This window comes from Erinaceus europaeus, chromosome 21 (assembly GCF_950295315.1).
Source record: "Erinaceus europaeus chromosome 21, mEriEur2.1, whole genome shotgun sequence".
Taxonomy (NCBI): Eukaryota; Metazoa; Chordata; class Mammalia; order Eulipotyphla; family Erinaceidae; genus Erinaceus; species Erinaceus europaeus.
In genome coordinates, this window is record NC_080182.1 from 44,143,679 (window position 1) to 44,157,540 (window position 13,862).

The 13,862-nt window shown below is 40.2% G+C and overlaps 1 long non-coding RNA gene across 3 annotated transcripts in view; it reads right to left on the reverse strand.

Annotated features, from left to right (window-relative positions):
- Positions 1 to 656: 656 nt before the first annotated feature.
- LOC132535328 (uncharacterized) overlaps positions 657 to 13,862 on the reverse strand; it is a 349,906-nt gene continuing 336,700 nt past the window's right edge. For all 3 annotated transcript variants that reach the window (XR_009547122.1, XR_009547123.1, XR_009547124.1), the window contains 4 exons: positions 13,083 to 13,203; positions 10,035 to 10,068; positions 2,305 to 2,338; positions 657 to 737 (listed from right to left, as the gene is read on the reverse strand). This is a non-coding gene — a long non-coding RNA (uncharacterized LOC132535328). The remainder of the gene's footprint in view (positions 738 to 2,304; positions 2,339 to 10,034; positions 10,069 to 13,082; positions 13,204 to 13,862) is intronic.

Sequence of the window (13,862 nt, forward strand, 5' to 3'; positions counted from 1 at the left end):
TAAAAAAAATAGCTTCAACTCCACATTCCTCCCACATTTCACATTCCTTAATGCCTATCCCAGTAAACATTATGCTCCAAAGGTGCCCTCCACCCAAACTGTACTCAGGAATCAGGGGCAAACTTTAATGAACTCACTCAGTAACTCACTAGCTAGCATTTGTTGAGAGGTACCCAACCCTCATGCACACAGACTTTCACTGCATCCACTCTTATTCCCCATTCTTTTTGTTTAGGTGGAGATACTCAAAGGAGAGAGACAACACTTAACCTGAAGTCCTGGTGCACTGGTGCCCCTCCTTTTCTTTGTCAGGGCTTGAAAGCTTTAAATACAGGCAGTACACATGAGCTTGCTGGACCCTCCCCACTGAAATATCCCTCAGTTCCAAGAGAAGCACTTATTGAAATGGCTTCATGTCTATGTCATTTGTGCCCCTGTGGAACTTACAGAAGCTGTTGCCTTGTGTATGCACAATTCTTTCTTCTTGACTTGGAAAGCAAAAGGTACTCTACAACCCTTAGTTACAATGTTCTTTTACTAAGAAAGAAAGAAAATGACTTTACCTTCCCACACTGTGACCTCGTTCACTTAAATTGTGCACAGTGTCCACCACAAGTCCACTAGCCTTAAATGTAGCAGCCTCCCCCACAGTTGGTGTAATGACACTTTTCTCCAACGTTTGTCTTTCTATGTCAGCTCTTCCTTTGCTTTGGACTTCTTTGAGAGATGTTTGAGAGCTAGAAGTGAAAACATATATTTAAAAAAAGCCGTTGTTTATGATTCAACTGTTAAAGCAAGACCCTTAGCACTAACTGGGTCCACATATATCCACTATCGTGTTCCTGTACCCAACACCCCCTCTCTAACCCACTCCTGCCCCTGCATTCCGCACTGGGGGTGAAGGCAGCCATTTCCACTGGAGTATCTGGCCATCCATTTACCTTACAGAGTCTGAGAACATGCTGGTTACAGATGTCTGCGTGGCATGCTTTGTGCCCACTCTAGGTTGCATGAATCCACATTTGATGGCAGCAGCCACAGCATAAGGTTTGCTTACTGATATTGTGCCATGATTCTTGCTGCGCAAGAATCATTGTTGTTGAACCTTTAGTTTCAGGGTATCTCTCTCCCTCTCTGGCAGGGTGGTCTCCAGGGGAAAGGTAACGGGCTGGTTCTTTGTTGCTCACGACAGGGGTGACATGAAGTAAAAGACACCAGGGGACTCTTAGCGTGGCTAGAATCTGAGTCCTAGAATCCCAGAATCCTAGAGTCTGTTTATTAGCAAAGTGGACATGAGTTAAATAGAAAAGCAATGAAGTTAATTATTGTTGAAATATGACAGAAATTACAGGTTTCTTAACAGTCAGCATGCCCCTAAGGTAGGGGGCTGGTATGACAGGAATTGATGAGATACAAGACAGTTATTCTCCATGACACAAGCAACTTAATTATCCAAAGGTATCTGAGAGAAGCATAGGGGTTAAACCCATAGGGTGAGACAGAGAGAAGACGGATATCAAAAGGCCATATAGTTTGGAATTTCTCTTGTCTGGGGTCTGAGTTGTGTGATGAAGTGTGTGATAAGGTGTGTTCTTCTGTGATCAGAAGGTGACTTTGAATAAGTGAATCTGTGGCCATGTGGCCTGCAGTTAATGGAGGGAAGTATTGGAGTTACTGTGGGCCTGAGAGTCAAGAAGGAAAGAACCAAGTCTGAGTTTCCCCCCTTATGCTCACCTCGGTTGAGAGACTTACCAAGAGGTTATCTTCTCAGACCTCCATCCAAAGATGGGGGTGGTTCTCCCTAAGCTCTATCAGGATTACACATGGTCCCAACACTTTAGGAAAGTTTCATATTGGGGAAATATTGGTTAGTGGACTCCTAAAAGTAGTTTTAGTTTTAATAATTTATCCGTAGGACTAGTTCAATGATTTTCATGAATGAATGCAAGGACTGGTACGTCTTTTAGTTTATCATTACAGATCTCTAACTGGTAAACTGCTCCTTAAGTCTGAGTGAAAGCAGAAGAAGTAACAAATATTTCTGAAAGGTCCTTCCTAAGCAGTGAACTTACTTCCTGCTCCCGTTCTGTACCCAACATTCCCAAACCATCCTGATTGCCAAAGAGACAGGCTACAATAAACACAAACATAGTCAGCCATATTTCAGTGCTATCATAATGTGGTTCTTCTGTAACTACAGGTAGTTTCACTCTTGCTCTAGCTATACTTAATACAACCATTGCACTTTGACTATCAACAGAACTGGGTATTTTTTAAGTAACATACAAATCATTTGTACTATACCATGTGCTCTGTATCAAGATATAATTTCCTGAGCCTGAAAGAAAAAAAAAAGAGGAAAAAGAATGATTTCAGGCAAATGTTGTTGTTTTCACCGGGTTATGTTGTTTTCGCCGGGCTAGCTTCACGGGCGGGTAACAGATGACCAGGGATTCATGGTTGAGCTGTAGGCAGTATCTCTTTATTCATGCAGGACGCAGCACAATCTAAGATGAGCTAAGCTAAACTCAAAGTACAGTACTGTAAAACTCACAATGCTGTCTTTATATATACTTGCCAAGTAGGGTGGAAACAGGGTGTGACATAGAGAGGGTGGAGAGAAAAGTGACTGGTGACAATCAGTGTGTGACAAGGAGAGGATCAGGGTGTGACAAGGAGGGGGTGGAGCAGGCGAGAATCCTATCACTGAACCACAAATGCCCTGGAGGGAGGTGGAACTTGTTAACAGTGGTTATGTAAATAGAATAGTGTTAAGCAGGGGGGATTTAAACCAAATGAAACAGAAGGGGTCTCATGCATACCAACAATTCCCCCTTTCTTTTTAACTAATGGCCATTGTGGAGTGAACAGAAACGTATATCGTACAGGCGTTTTCAAAAGAACTGGCATAAGACATGGAAAACAAAATAGGCGAGCAGCAATAACCAGCGTGATGCCAAGGGGAGCTTTTCTTGCCTCAAAGGGCAAGGCCTAGCAGGCGAAAGGGCATTTCTTGCCTCTGAAAGGGCATTTCTTGCCTCTGGGAACGCTTCATGCCTCTGGGGGCATCTCTTGCCTCAAAGGGCGTTTCCTGCCTCTGTGGGCATCTCTTGCCTCTTGGGGCGCTTCATGCCTCTGTGGGCATAACCTAATAAGGAGGGGGAGTTTTCTGCCTCTGGGACAGAGCCTGCAGGCGAGGGGACATGGTCTATAAAGTCTCAAGGCAATTGGCTGAAGTTAGTCTTTGAGAAACACAGCAGTGTGCACCAGTAAGTCCGATGGAGGTGTCAGTCCAAAGTAGCTGACCACAGAAGAAAATGCCAGAGGATGAAACGCTGCACGTCTGTCTCGATGGGGAATGTCGGCCATCAGAATTCTGCTTTTCTGTAGAGAGTGATCTTTGGAGTCTGTGAATCTGTTTCTTCAGGACGTGCCAGGTCACATCATTGGCTTCCGGGGGCGATGTCAGAGAACAGGGTCCAAATGGATTTCCAGAAATTCTATTTGAGTAGATGCTTTTTCATGTGAAGACTTGACAGCTGAAATTCACTTACTTGTCAAACAAAACTTGTAGCAGATTAGAAGTTTACTATAATTGATAACTCCATTATAATTGGAAGTCCTTTCTAGTATGATTTTAAGGTTGTTTAAACAGTTTAAACTCAATAAAATGTGGAGAGGTAAACAGAAGAACCACGGTTAAAAGCCTCAGGCATGAGAATAATTAACATAATCATTGCACTATCTGCCCCACCCATAACTCATACAGTTTTCAGGATTAAACGTTTCAGATTCATGTCAAGACATAAAAGAGAAATCAAAGGAGGGAAAAAACAATTTTTTGGATTATTTCTGGATGTCTCTAGAAATCATGGCTTCGTCCAGCATTTTTTTTTAAGTCAATGTCAAACAAAAATTCAGTCATTCAAATCATTCTCTTATGAAACGCAACTTGAACCAGATTATCAAGATCTCACCATGTAGGATTAAGAATCCCCGGAGGGCAACCTAGTCCAAAAAGGTCCTCGAAATTCCATTTAGGGTGTTTCTGACTGTTCCTGCTGGATTGCTTCAGGCACCCATTTTTAAAAGCGTCTTCCCATTGAAGAAAGAATCCAATCAGGAGAGTAGAACTAACCACATGTCTCCATACTTGGGAACTGCCAGGGTACTCGAGAATGTTCTTCAAATTAGAGTAGTCCTTCTCCATGGGAAACATTAGAGAAGAAGTCCAGAAAGTTCCAGGGGAAATCCCCATGCATATCCCAAGGTCTACGATCATGGTCATAAAGAACCAAACTGTGGCCCGGAGCAAAATGTAGTCCTTTTCCTCAGGAAACATGGGAGAGGGAATCCAGAAAGTCCAAGGAGAAATCTCCGTGCATCTCCCAAGCTCTATGATCCCGGTCATAAGAAACCAAAGTTCCCGGTCAGGGAAACAAAGTTTGGCCCAGAGCAAAATGTTCCAGAGACAGAGTAACTGTCTCATGATGAAACAGTAGAGGCTTTGGCAAACCTCTTCGTAAGTAGAAAGGCAACCCATGGTGGATGGGTAGCCAAGTTTACTTATCTGGACGATGGGGGGGATAGGGTCCCACGTTGATGCCGGTCCATGTTTCAGGGCTTATTTCAGTCCCTGTTCAGGCACCATATGTTGTTTTCGATGGGTTAGGTTGTTTTCGCCGGGCTGGCTTCACGGGCAGGTAACAGACGACCAGGGACTCATAGTTGAGCTGTAGGCAGTATCTCTTTATTCATGCAGGACGCAGCACAATCTAAGATGAGCTAAGCTAAACTCAAAGTACAGTACTGTAAAACTCACAATGCTGTCTTTATATATACTTGCCAAGTAGGGTGGAAACAGGGTGTGACATAGAGAGGGTGGAGAGAAAAGTGACTGGTGACAATCAGTGTGTGACAAGGAGAGGATCAGGGTGTGACAAGGAGGGGGTGGAGCAGGCGAGAATCCTATCACTGAACCACAAATGCCCTGGAGGGAGGTGGAACTTGTTAACAGTGGTTATGTAAATAGAATAGTGTTAAGCAGGGGGGATTTAAACCAAATGAAACAGAAGGGGTCTCATGCATACCAACAAAATGTCATGTAATTATTACAAAGAATGAACTCTAAGTTTATCAGAATACCTCTTGGCATTGTACATTACAGATTCCTTGAGAATTATCAAAGTAAAGGAATCAATACTATCATACTCTGCCACCCACTGTTGCCCAATGTAGCATCTGGATTCCGTGCATGTAGAAAGGTTGCTATACAATGTGCAAAACAGCAAAATAGTCTAGAGTTGAGATCTGACTCTATAAGCATTCACCAACATGCAGACTGCGTTCCATTCAAAACTCTATTCATGCTGACAAGACCAACTATTGACCTCTCAACATCTGTCACTGACCCTGCTTGGTACCTTGAGGTACCAAGCATGCCACTTGCACTTGAATTCTTTGAACCCTGGAACATAACTTGTGCAGTGCTCTTCATAACAGGCTGCTTCTTGCGCACAAATCTCCAGTTTGTCCTCATACTCAGAACTCATCTTATGCCTTGATCAGGTGCAAAGTGCTTAACAAAGTCACACCTACTTGTGCCAATGGCACTGTTCTTACTGTTAGTATTTAAATGCTTCATACGTATTACTATAATTGTAAAATCTTTGTATAATAGCATAACGGGTATGCATACAATATCTGTGGTAATATGTGGATGTGTCACTTTAGGAATGCATAGCCACTGCTATAAATCTTCCCATGAATGGATCATGAGCTTACTAGGATCTCATCTATTTCTCATTGAATAAGGTCACTCTACTCAGATTAACAAGTGCTCAGAATAAACTTCAGAGGTCCAATCATGAAAGTCCTGTTTCTACCACTGGCCCAACTCCATGGCCCACTACTATCTTTATAAAATAGTGCATTTTGACCTACATGATTCTTTTTCTTTATATTTATTCCATTTTGTTACCCCTATTTTATGTTTGTAGTTATTATTGTTGGTGTTATTAATATTGTTGTTGTTGAATAGGACAGACAGAAATGGAGAGAGAATGGGAAGAGGGGGGAGAGAAAGATAGACACCTACAGACCTGCTTCACCTCTTGGGAAATGACTCCCCTGAGTCAGGGATCCTTAGGCAGGTCCTTACACGTTGTGTCACCTGTGCTTAACCTGGTGCGCTTAACAAGCTGTGCTACGGCCTGATTCCCCAATTTGATTCTTATAGAGCAATTGCAGACACATCAAGTTTAATAAGTAGGGCGTTCTCTAGTGAATTATTCCTAAAAGCACAACAAAAGCTCAGATACCCATATAACAACCTTTTTTTTCTTAACTCAAGATATATTGTTACACCTGTCAGAATGTATATGCCACAATGTGTATGACCCAGGATTCAAGACTCAGATCAGTCACTGCAGGGGCTAGGCTTCATGAGTTGTGAAGTAGTAGCACAGGTCTTTATTTCCCCAATGCAACTAATTATATATATATATATATATATATATATATATATATATATATATATATATATATATATATATATTATACTAGGTAGAGATAGGGAGAAATTGAGAAGAGGGGAAGATAAAGAGGAAATGACACATAGAGACACCTGCAGATTCACCACTCATGAAGCTTTCCTCCTGCAGGCGGACACCAGCAGCTTGGTCCTGGGTAACCTTGTGCACTGTAGTGTATGTGCTTAACAAGGTGCGCCACTGCCTGGTCCCCCGTAACTCATTTTTATATGAAAAAACTTTTAAAATAATATTAAAGGAAAATTAAATAAAAACCTTTGTAAATTTTTATTTTATTTTATTGTTGAGAGAGATGAAGAGAAAGACACAGAGAGAAACCCAGTGCACTGCTTAGCTCTGGCTTATGGTGATATGGGGGATTGAACCTGCGACTGAGGAGCCTCAGGCAGGAGAGTCTGTTTGCATAACCATTATGTTAACTCCACCCCCCCAACCACCACCCAAATAAAAACCATTTAAGCCACATTCATTCCAAGGCATTAATTCCTTTAATGCCTTTCCCAGTACATATGATGTTCTAAAGGATTCATTCTTCCTTTCTGTAGTTACATGTCAGTGAGGTCTTTTAAGTAATTAACTAATTATCATTTGTTATTGTGAAACTAGATCATCACACATGCACATTTTTATTGCTCCCAACCTGACTTTCATTCTTTTTATTTCAGGCAGAGATTAATATGGCACAGGGACCTCAGTGAATGAGACCTTCTAGTGTAGTGGCACTCCCCTGTGGTGTAAGGACTTGAATACTGGCTGTACAGTTAGTGAGCTGCGCCTTACCCACTGAACGAACCCTCAGCCCTAAAAGAAGCATTTACTGTAATGACTTCATATCTGTAGCATCTATTTTCATGTTAAACAAGCAACAGCTTTGCCTGGTATGGTTTAGATTTCTCTATACTAGTCTTTGAATATGAATGGCATTTTCGGTAACAACAGTTTTATTTGTTTTGCTTTACTAAGCAATAAAGAATTTGAAGATTTTACCTCCTGAGAATCAGATCTCTCTTACTTAAAGTGTGGGTTATTAGAGAAAACTTATCAAACATGGGTGTCCTCACAACAGTTTGGGATGCCAGTTTCCTCTCTCATTTGCCTTTTATCTCCTTCATTACCATTACAGAGGGGGAACTACAATTTAAAATATGAAGAAGTTCAATGTTTCATAATGATTCTACTGGTAAAGAAACAGACTTACCCCTAACTATGTCCATTTCCAAAATCATGTACTGAGAACTGTCAGACAGCCCACCTGCTCTGTTCCATCATTGATACTATGATCTATTTACATAATCATTGTTTTGCCTGAGACCTGCAGGGTATTGCCTGCAGGGTATTAATTAATCCCACCATTTAAAACCTTCCTACAGTTGCTATGGAAGCTTTCTATCTTCATACTCTTTCCTTTTCTACACCCCATCCCTTTCCTAGCCATTTCAAATCCACACTCTTCCCACATTTTCCATTCCTTAATGCCTATCACAGTAAACATTATGCTTTAAAGGTGCCCTCCATCCATACAGTGCTCAGGAATCAGGGGCAAACTGATGAACTCACTCAGTAATTCACTAGTTAGCATTTGTTGAGTGGTGCCCGACCCTCATGCACACGGACTTTCACTGCATCCACTCTTATTCCCCACTCTTTTTATTTAGGTAGAGATACTCAAAGGAGAGAGAGAACACTTAACCTGAAGTCCTGGTGCACTGGTGCCCCTCCTTTTCTTTGTCAGGGCTTGAAAGCTTTAAATACAGGCAGTACACATGAGCTTGCTGGACCCTCCCCACTGAAATATCCCTCAGTTCCAAGAGAAGCACTTATTGAAATGGCTTCATGTCTATGTCATCTGTGCCACTGTGGAACTTACAGAAGCTGTTGCCTGTGTATGCACAATTCTTTCTTCTTGACTTGGAAAGCAAAAGGTACTCTACAACCCTTAGTTACAATGTTCTTTTACTAAGAAAGAAAGAAAACGACTTTACCTTCCCACACTGTGACCTCGTTCACTTAAATTGTGCTCAGTGTCCACCACAAGTCCACTAGCCTTAAATGTAGCAGCCTCCCCCCACAGCTGGTGTAATGACACTTTTCTCCAACTTTTGTCTTTCTATCTCAGCTCTTCCTTTGCTTTGGTCTTCTTTGAGAGATGTTTGAGAGTTAGAAGTGAAAACATATTTTTAAAAAGCCGTTGTTTATGATTCAACTGTTAAAGCAAGACCCTTATCCCTAACTGGGTCCGTATATATCCACTATCATGTTCCTCTACCCAACACCCCCTCTCTAACCCACTCCTGCCCCTGCATTCCCCATGGGGGATGGGGGAACCAGTTCCACTGTATATCTGGCCATCCATTTACCTTAGTAAATTTATCAAAGTCTGAGAACACGCCAGTTACAGATGTCTGGGTGGAATGCTTTGTGCCCACTCTAGTTTGCATGAATCCACATTCGATGGCAGCAGCCTCAGCATAAGGTTTGCTTTCTGATAGTGTGCCAATACTCTTGCTGGACAGGATTGGTTCTTGATGAACCTTTAGGAAAGTTTCATATTGGGGAAATGTTTGTTATTGGACTCCTTAAAGTAGTTTTAGTTTTAATAATTTATCCATAGGACCAGTTCAATGATTTTCATGAATGAATGCAAGGATTAGAACTTCAGCAACAGGAGGCACAAAGAGTTAGGAAATGTGAAGACAAGATGGACAGAATGATGCAATCAAATGCTGGTGAATTAAAATCCACTTGACATATAACCAAGGTCACTGCTGAAGAAAACTACTCCATGGTTTTGTTCACATGTCAGATATAGTTAACGCAAATTTATGCAATTTCAATTATGAAAAAAGTGACATTGTGAGAACTACAGTAATTATGGCAGGGGTGGTGAGTGAATTAAAGAAATTTAGTGAGGTGGCAGTGTAGGAATATGCTCATACAATTATGATCTTGTGAACCATTATCAAATGGCTAAAAAAGAAGAGAAAAGAAAAGGAAAAAGGAAAAGGAAAAGAAACTGCCATGTGTAAAGATCCAGGTTCAGGCCTCTGCAATTCTTAACAGAGTTGGAATTTATGAAAAAAGGGATGACAAGTAAGGACACATTTAATATTTCACTGTATCTAAACCAATGCACTTTGTAACTAATACAATATATCAACACTGGGCAGTGCACACTTGCATAAGTGCACATAGTACTAACCACAAGGGCCCATAAAATACCTGAATTCAAAACCCTGAAAATTTCCAGCAGGGGAGAAGCTACACAAGCCTGGAAGCAGGTTTCCAGGTGTCTGTCTTTCCTTCTACCTCTGTCTCTCCTGCCCCTCTGAATTTCTCCCTGTCCTACTCAATAAAATGGAAAAAATGGATGACAAAAGCTGTGGACCCCAAATGCCTGCAACCAGCACCAGCAATAACAATGAAGACAATAGTGAATAAATAAATAAATAAGCAAACACATATACATTTTAAGTTTCACTATACCTTGTCACTTTTCCTAAATGATTTCTTAAGAGACCTGGAAAGGATAATTGGACATTTCAGACAAATATAACATTCTTATGGCAAAGCATACTATTACTTTGACAAAAACTCTGCATTTAAAAGTAATTGGTTAAAAAGAATTGAAAAACTCAATGACAAGCTAAACATTAAGTAATAAAAATGAAATTCATAGTATTAAATAAAGTATTGCATTTAACACATGTGATAGGCAAAAGAAAAGAAATGCATGTTATCCATGATTTGATACATACAGGGTTTCGTAGTCATTGTGATTAAGAATCTATTACTGGAACACCAATTAGGAAACCATCCAGTATTTAAATTAGGAAACAATTTTCAACATGTTTGATATTGTTAGACTGAGAAATTGCATACAACCACATGCATTACTGTAGGTATCTACACATCTTCAAATGCATTTTAAACTCATAATGATCTTCATAGCTTGTTATAATTATGTAGATTACTAAGTAGAAATTAACTGAAGCAAATTAGCTTGAAAAACTAGTTGTTACATTGTCTTTTAGACTTTGCATGACTGATCATGGCTGCTAAAGGTGGGCTTTACTATATCACCTATAAGACGACCCAAACTGCCCCTGCGGCTCCAGACAGACTATGACCCACATAGTCAACGACTGCCACCTCTCCAGATTCAAAGGAGGTCTCGAAACTTTACATCAGGCTCAACCTGATGCTGTTGACTGGCTACGGAAGAAGGGCAAACGCTAGAAAAAGAAGCTATAAGACCAATTTCAAAGAAACATTTATCCAGTTAGAAGAGAACTCCTCATTAACAGAGATGGAATCCAAGGCTTACAAAGCTGAAGGAGGGCTACACACTAGTCAGAAAGGCAGACAATGACCATGAACGGGAAGTGGCATTACACTAAAGTAGGCAGCACACATGGCATACATATACGCCCTTGAAAGTTCAACCTCCACTGCTCAAGGTTGCCAACATGTGTGCCCTACCACTTATTGCATACATAATAGACTGTATTAAATGTTCTTAGGGGCTGGAGAGGTGTGTGTGTGTGTGTGTAACAAAACTCATATTTACTTTCAGGATTGAGTCACAGAAGTGACACTTCAAGTTAACTAAATAAATGCTGGAATGAAATGAAATTTTGAAAGGTGTTCCTTAAATTATGTTGATAATGGAGAAACTCTGCCCTTTGTGAATGGGAGGAGTGTGCAGACAGCAATCATGAGGAAATAAGAAGCTGTACCTAAAGTACAACTGGGTCATCAATACAGACATGAAGAGATGTACACTGTGTATCTATGTAACATGGAGCTCTTCATTAATCTGCATGTTATGTTTGGGCAGGAGCCAGCATAATCCTCTCTGTACTGTTCCAGGGTGCTTGTATGTGCTGCAAAAGCAAGCAATCTACTTAAATTTTTAATAAGCTCACTTAAAAAAATATTTTATTTATTTATTATTGGATAGAGAGAGAACTTGAGCAAGGAAGGTGGAGATACTGATGGAGAGACACAGAAAGACACCTAAAAGCCTGCTTCACAATTTGTTAAGAATAAGCTGACATTTTAAATAAGCTATTTGTCTAACATTTTGTAAACACCATACTGTTTGTCTATTTGCATTTTCTGACTATCAGGTATAGTTGACAACTATTAGTAAAAGTAGTAACAGTCACACTAGCAGAAGCCAGAGCTAAGGAGTGCTCTGGGGGATGGGGGGCAAGAAAAGGGAAAAAAAGAAAAGAATCAGGAGATAAAGGAAAACAAAGGTAAAGGAAAAGAAAAGAAAAAGAAAAAATCAGGAAAACAAAGTCACACAAGATGAAACCTGGACTGGATGTGACACATTGCATCAAAGCTAGTGAAGCCGGGCATGTATGAGAAGAGAGGGCACAGAGCCTTGAGCTTCAGGTGTGTGAAGGTGGAAAAGGGACATAGCTATGGGAAAATGTGTCCTTCAGACAACACTCACAGGGAGATGAGAGCCTATACATTTACATCAGCAACTCCACTAAAAGCCATTAATGGCAAAGTGCACAGCTGTTATAAATAATGACGTTATCTCCCTTACCTCATCTTAGAATGAACCTGAAGGCCAATAACATGTATTTAAAAAAAGTGAAAGAACACAGAATTGTTCATAACAATATTGACACAAACTCATCTTCTTATAGCAATTCGACAACTATTCAGAATTCTTTTAAAAAATATTTTTAATTTACTTTTTTATATCTAAAAAGGAAACACGGGCATCTTTTCTATCCACTTATTTATCAAAGTCCTTATGCTCCTTTGTAATGACTTCCATTTCCTTGGCATATCCCTGCTTGGTGAATGGCACCACCCCATCTTTAGGGGAAGAATGATGACATTTGCTTTCAGATTTTTCCACTCTGCTCTTTGTTCCCAGTTTTCCTTCTTCACCCTTTAATGGAAGTTTGGCATAACGGATTATATTAACTCTTTAAAATATAGTGTTAGCTGTCAGTAGTGAGTTCTCCAGAGAGACAGAAGGAAACACAGAACACAACTCTGGCACATGGGGTGCCAGGCCATGTGTGAACTGATTTAAACTGCTCATCATGCAAGACACACTCCCAGATACTTTGCCACAGCTCTTTACATATAACAGTTATGCGTCTCTAAGGAGGGTCTGAGTGGATGTTTTGTTTTATGTTTAATGTCTCCCATGCTTGATGAATAGAGCTCCTGTTCTCACTTTTCCTCACTGCTTCTGTTGCTTTTATCCCTCTCATCTCAACATACTTATCCATCCTCTTTACCCTCCTCTTATATTCATGCTTACTACCTGTTATTTCTGATTATACAACCTCCTTTACCTCATGATATTATTTAATTTTACTTAACCTAGCCAATATTGATGTAAACATTAGTCTTGCACACATATACCTGCTGTTTCAGTATTTATTTTCCTTAACAATTTCAGGAGTTCCAATTTACTTTTTAAATACTCTGTCATTATTGGAGGGTCAGAGGATAGTGTGTAAATGAATAAAGAAAAGTTTTTTAAAGGCTTACCTTTACAAATACAGGATTTGCTGAAAGGAACATATTTGATTTACTTGATGAAATAATATTAAACAGGTGAACTGGAACTTTCTCTGGTGGCTTTATGGTTGGTTTATTCACAAACACAGGCCTAAATATGGGCTGAAACACACTGACGTGAGACTCTATACTTCACCTGGCAGACACTCAATTGGCTCAATAAGATGCAGTAGAATCCCCCCTCTGCTGCCCAATCTCATGTATAAACCAGAAAACCTAGTATATCAGCCACAGTACCACCTGCCAGCTCAATAACAGAATCCAGGCTCGATGTACAAGCTGAGATGTAAAAAAAAAAGCTACAGCCATGGTAGAGTGTACAGGAATTTAGAAAATTCCTTAGGAGAGAAATTCAAGAATTTAAACTTAACATGCAGAAACATACTCAAGAATTAAAAGATCACATCGCCAGAGAGTTACCAAAAACTAAAAGAAGAATAGCAAGTAGAATTCATTATGAGGCTATAAATCAGGAAAGGGAAACTCCAGAGTTTCAATGTAGGAAAGACACTTGAATGCAATTTTGTCTCATATGGCTTGTCGAGGAATTAGAACCAATCATGAAGACTCAGCTAGCACACAGTGTGAATTCAAAGGTGCAAGAGAGGAAAGATTTGGGGAATATGAAGCAATTCTCTGTGAAACAGTGACTTTATCAGAAAGATAAATGCAAGAGGGATAGGGCAGTAGAGACCATATTTTAAAAAATCACAGAACATTTTCCACACCTGGGCATCATCCAAAACAGGT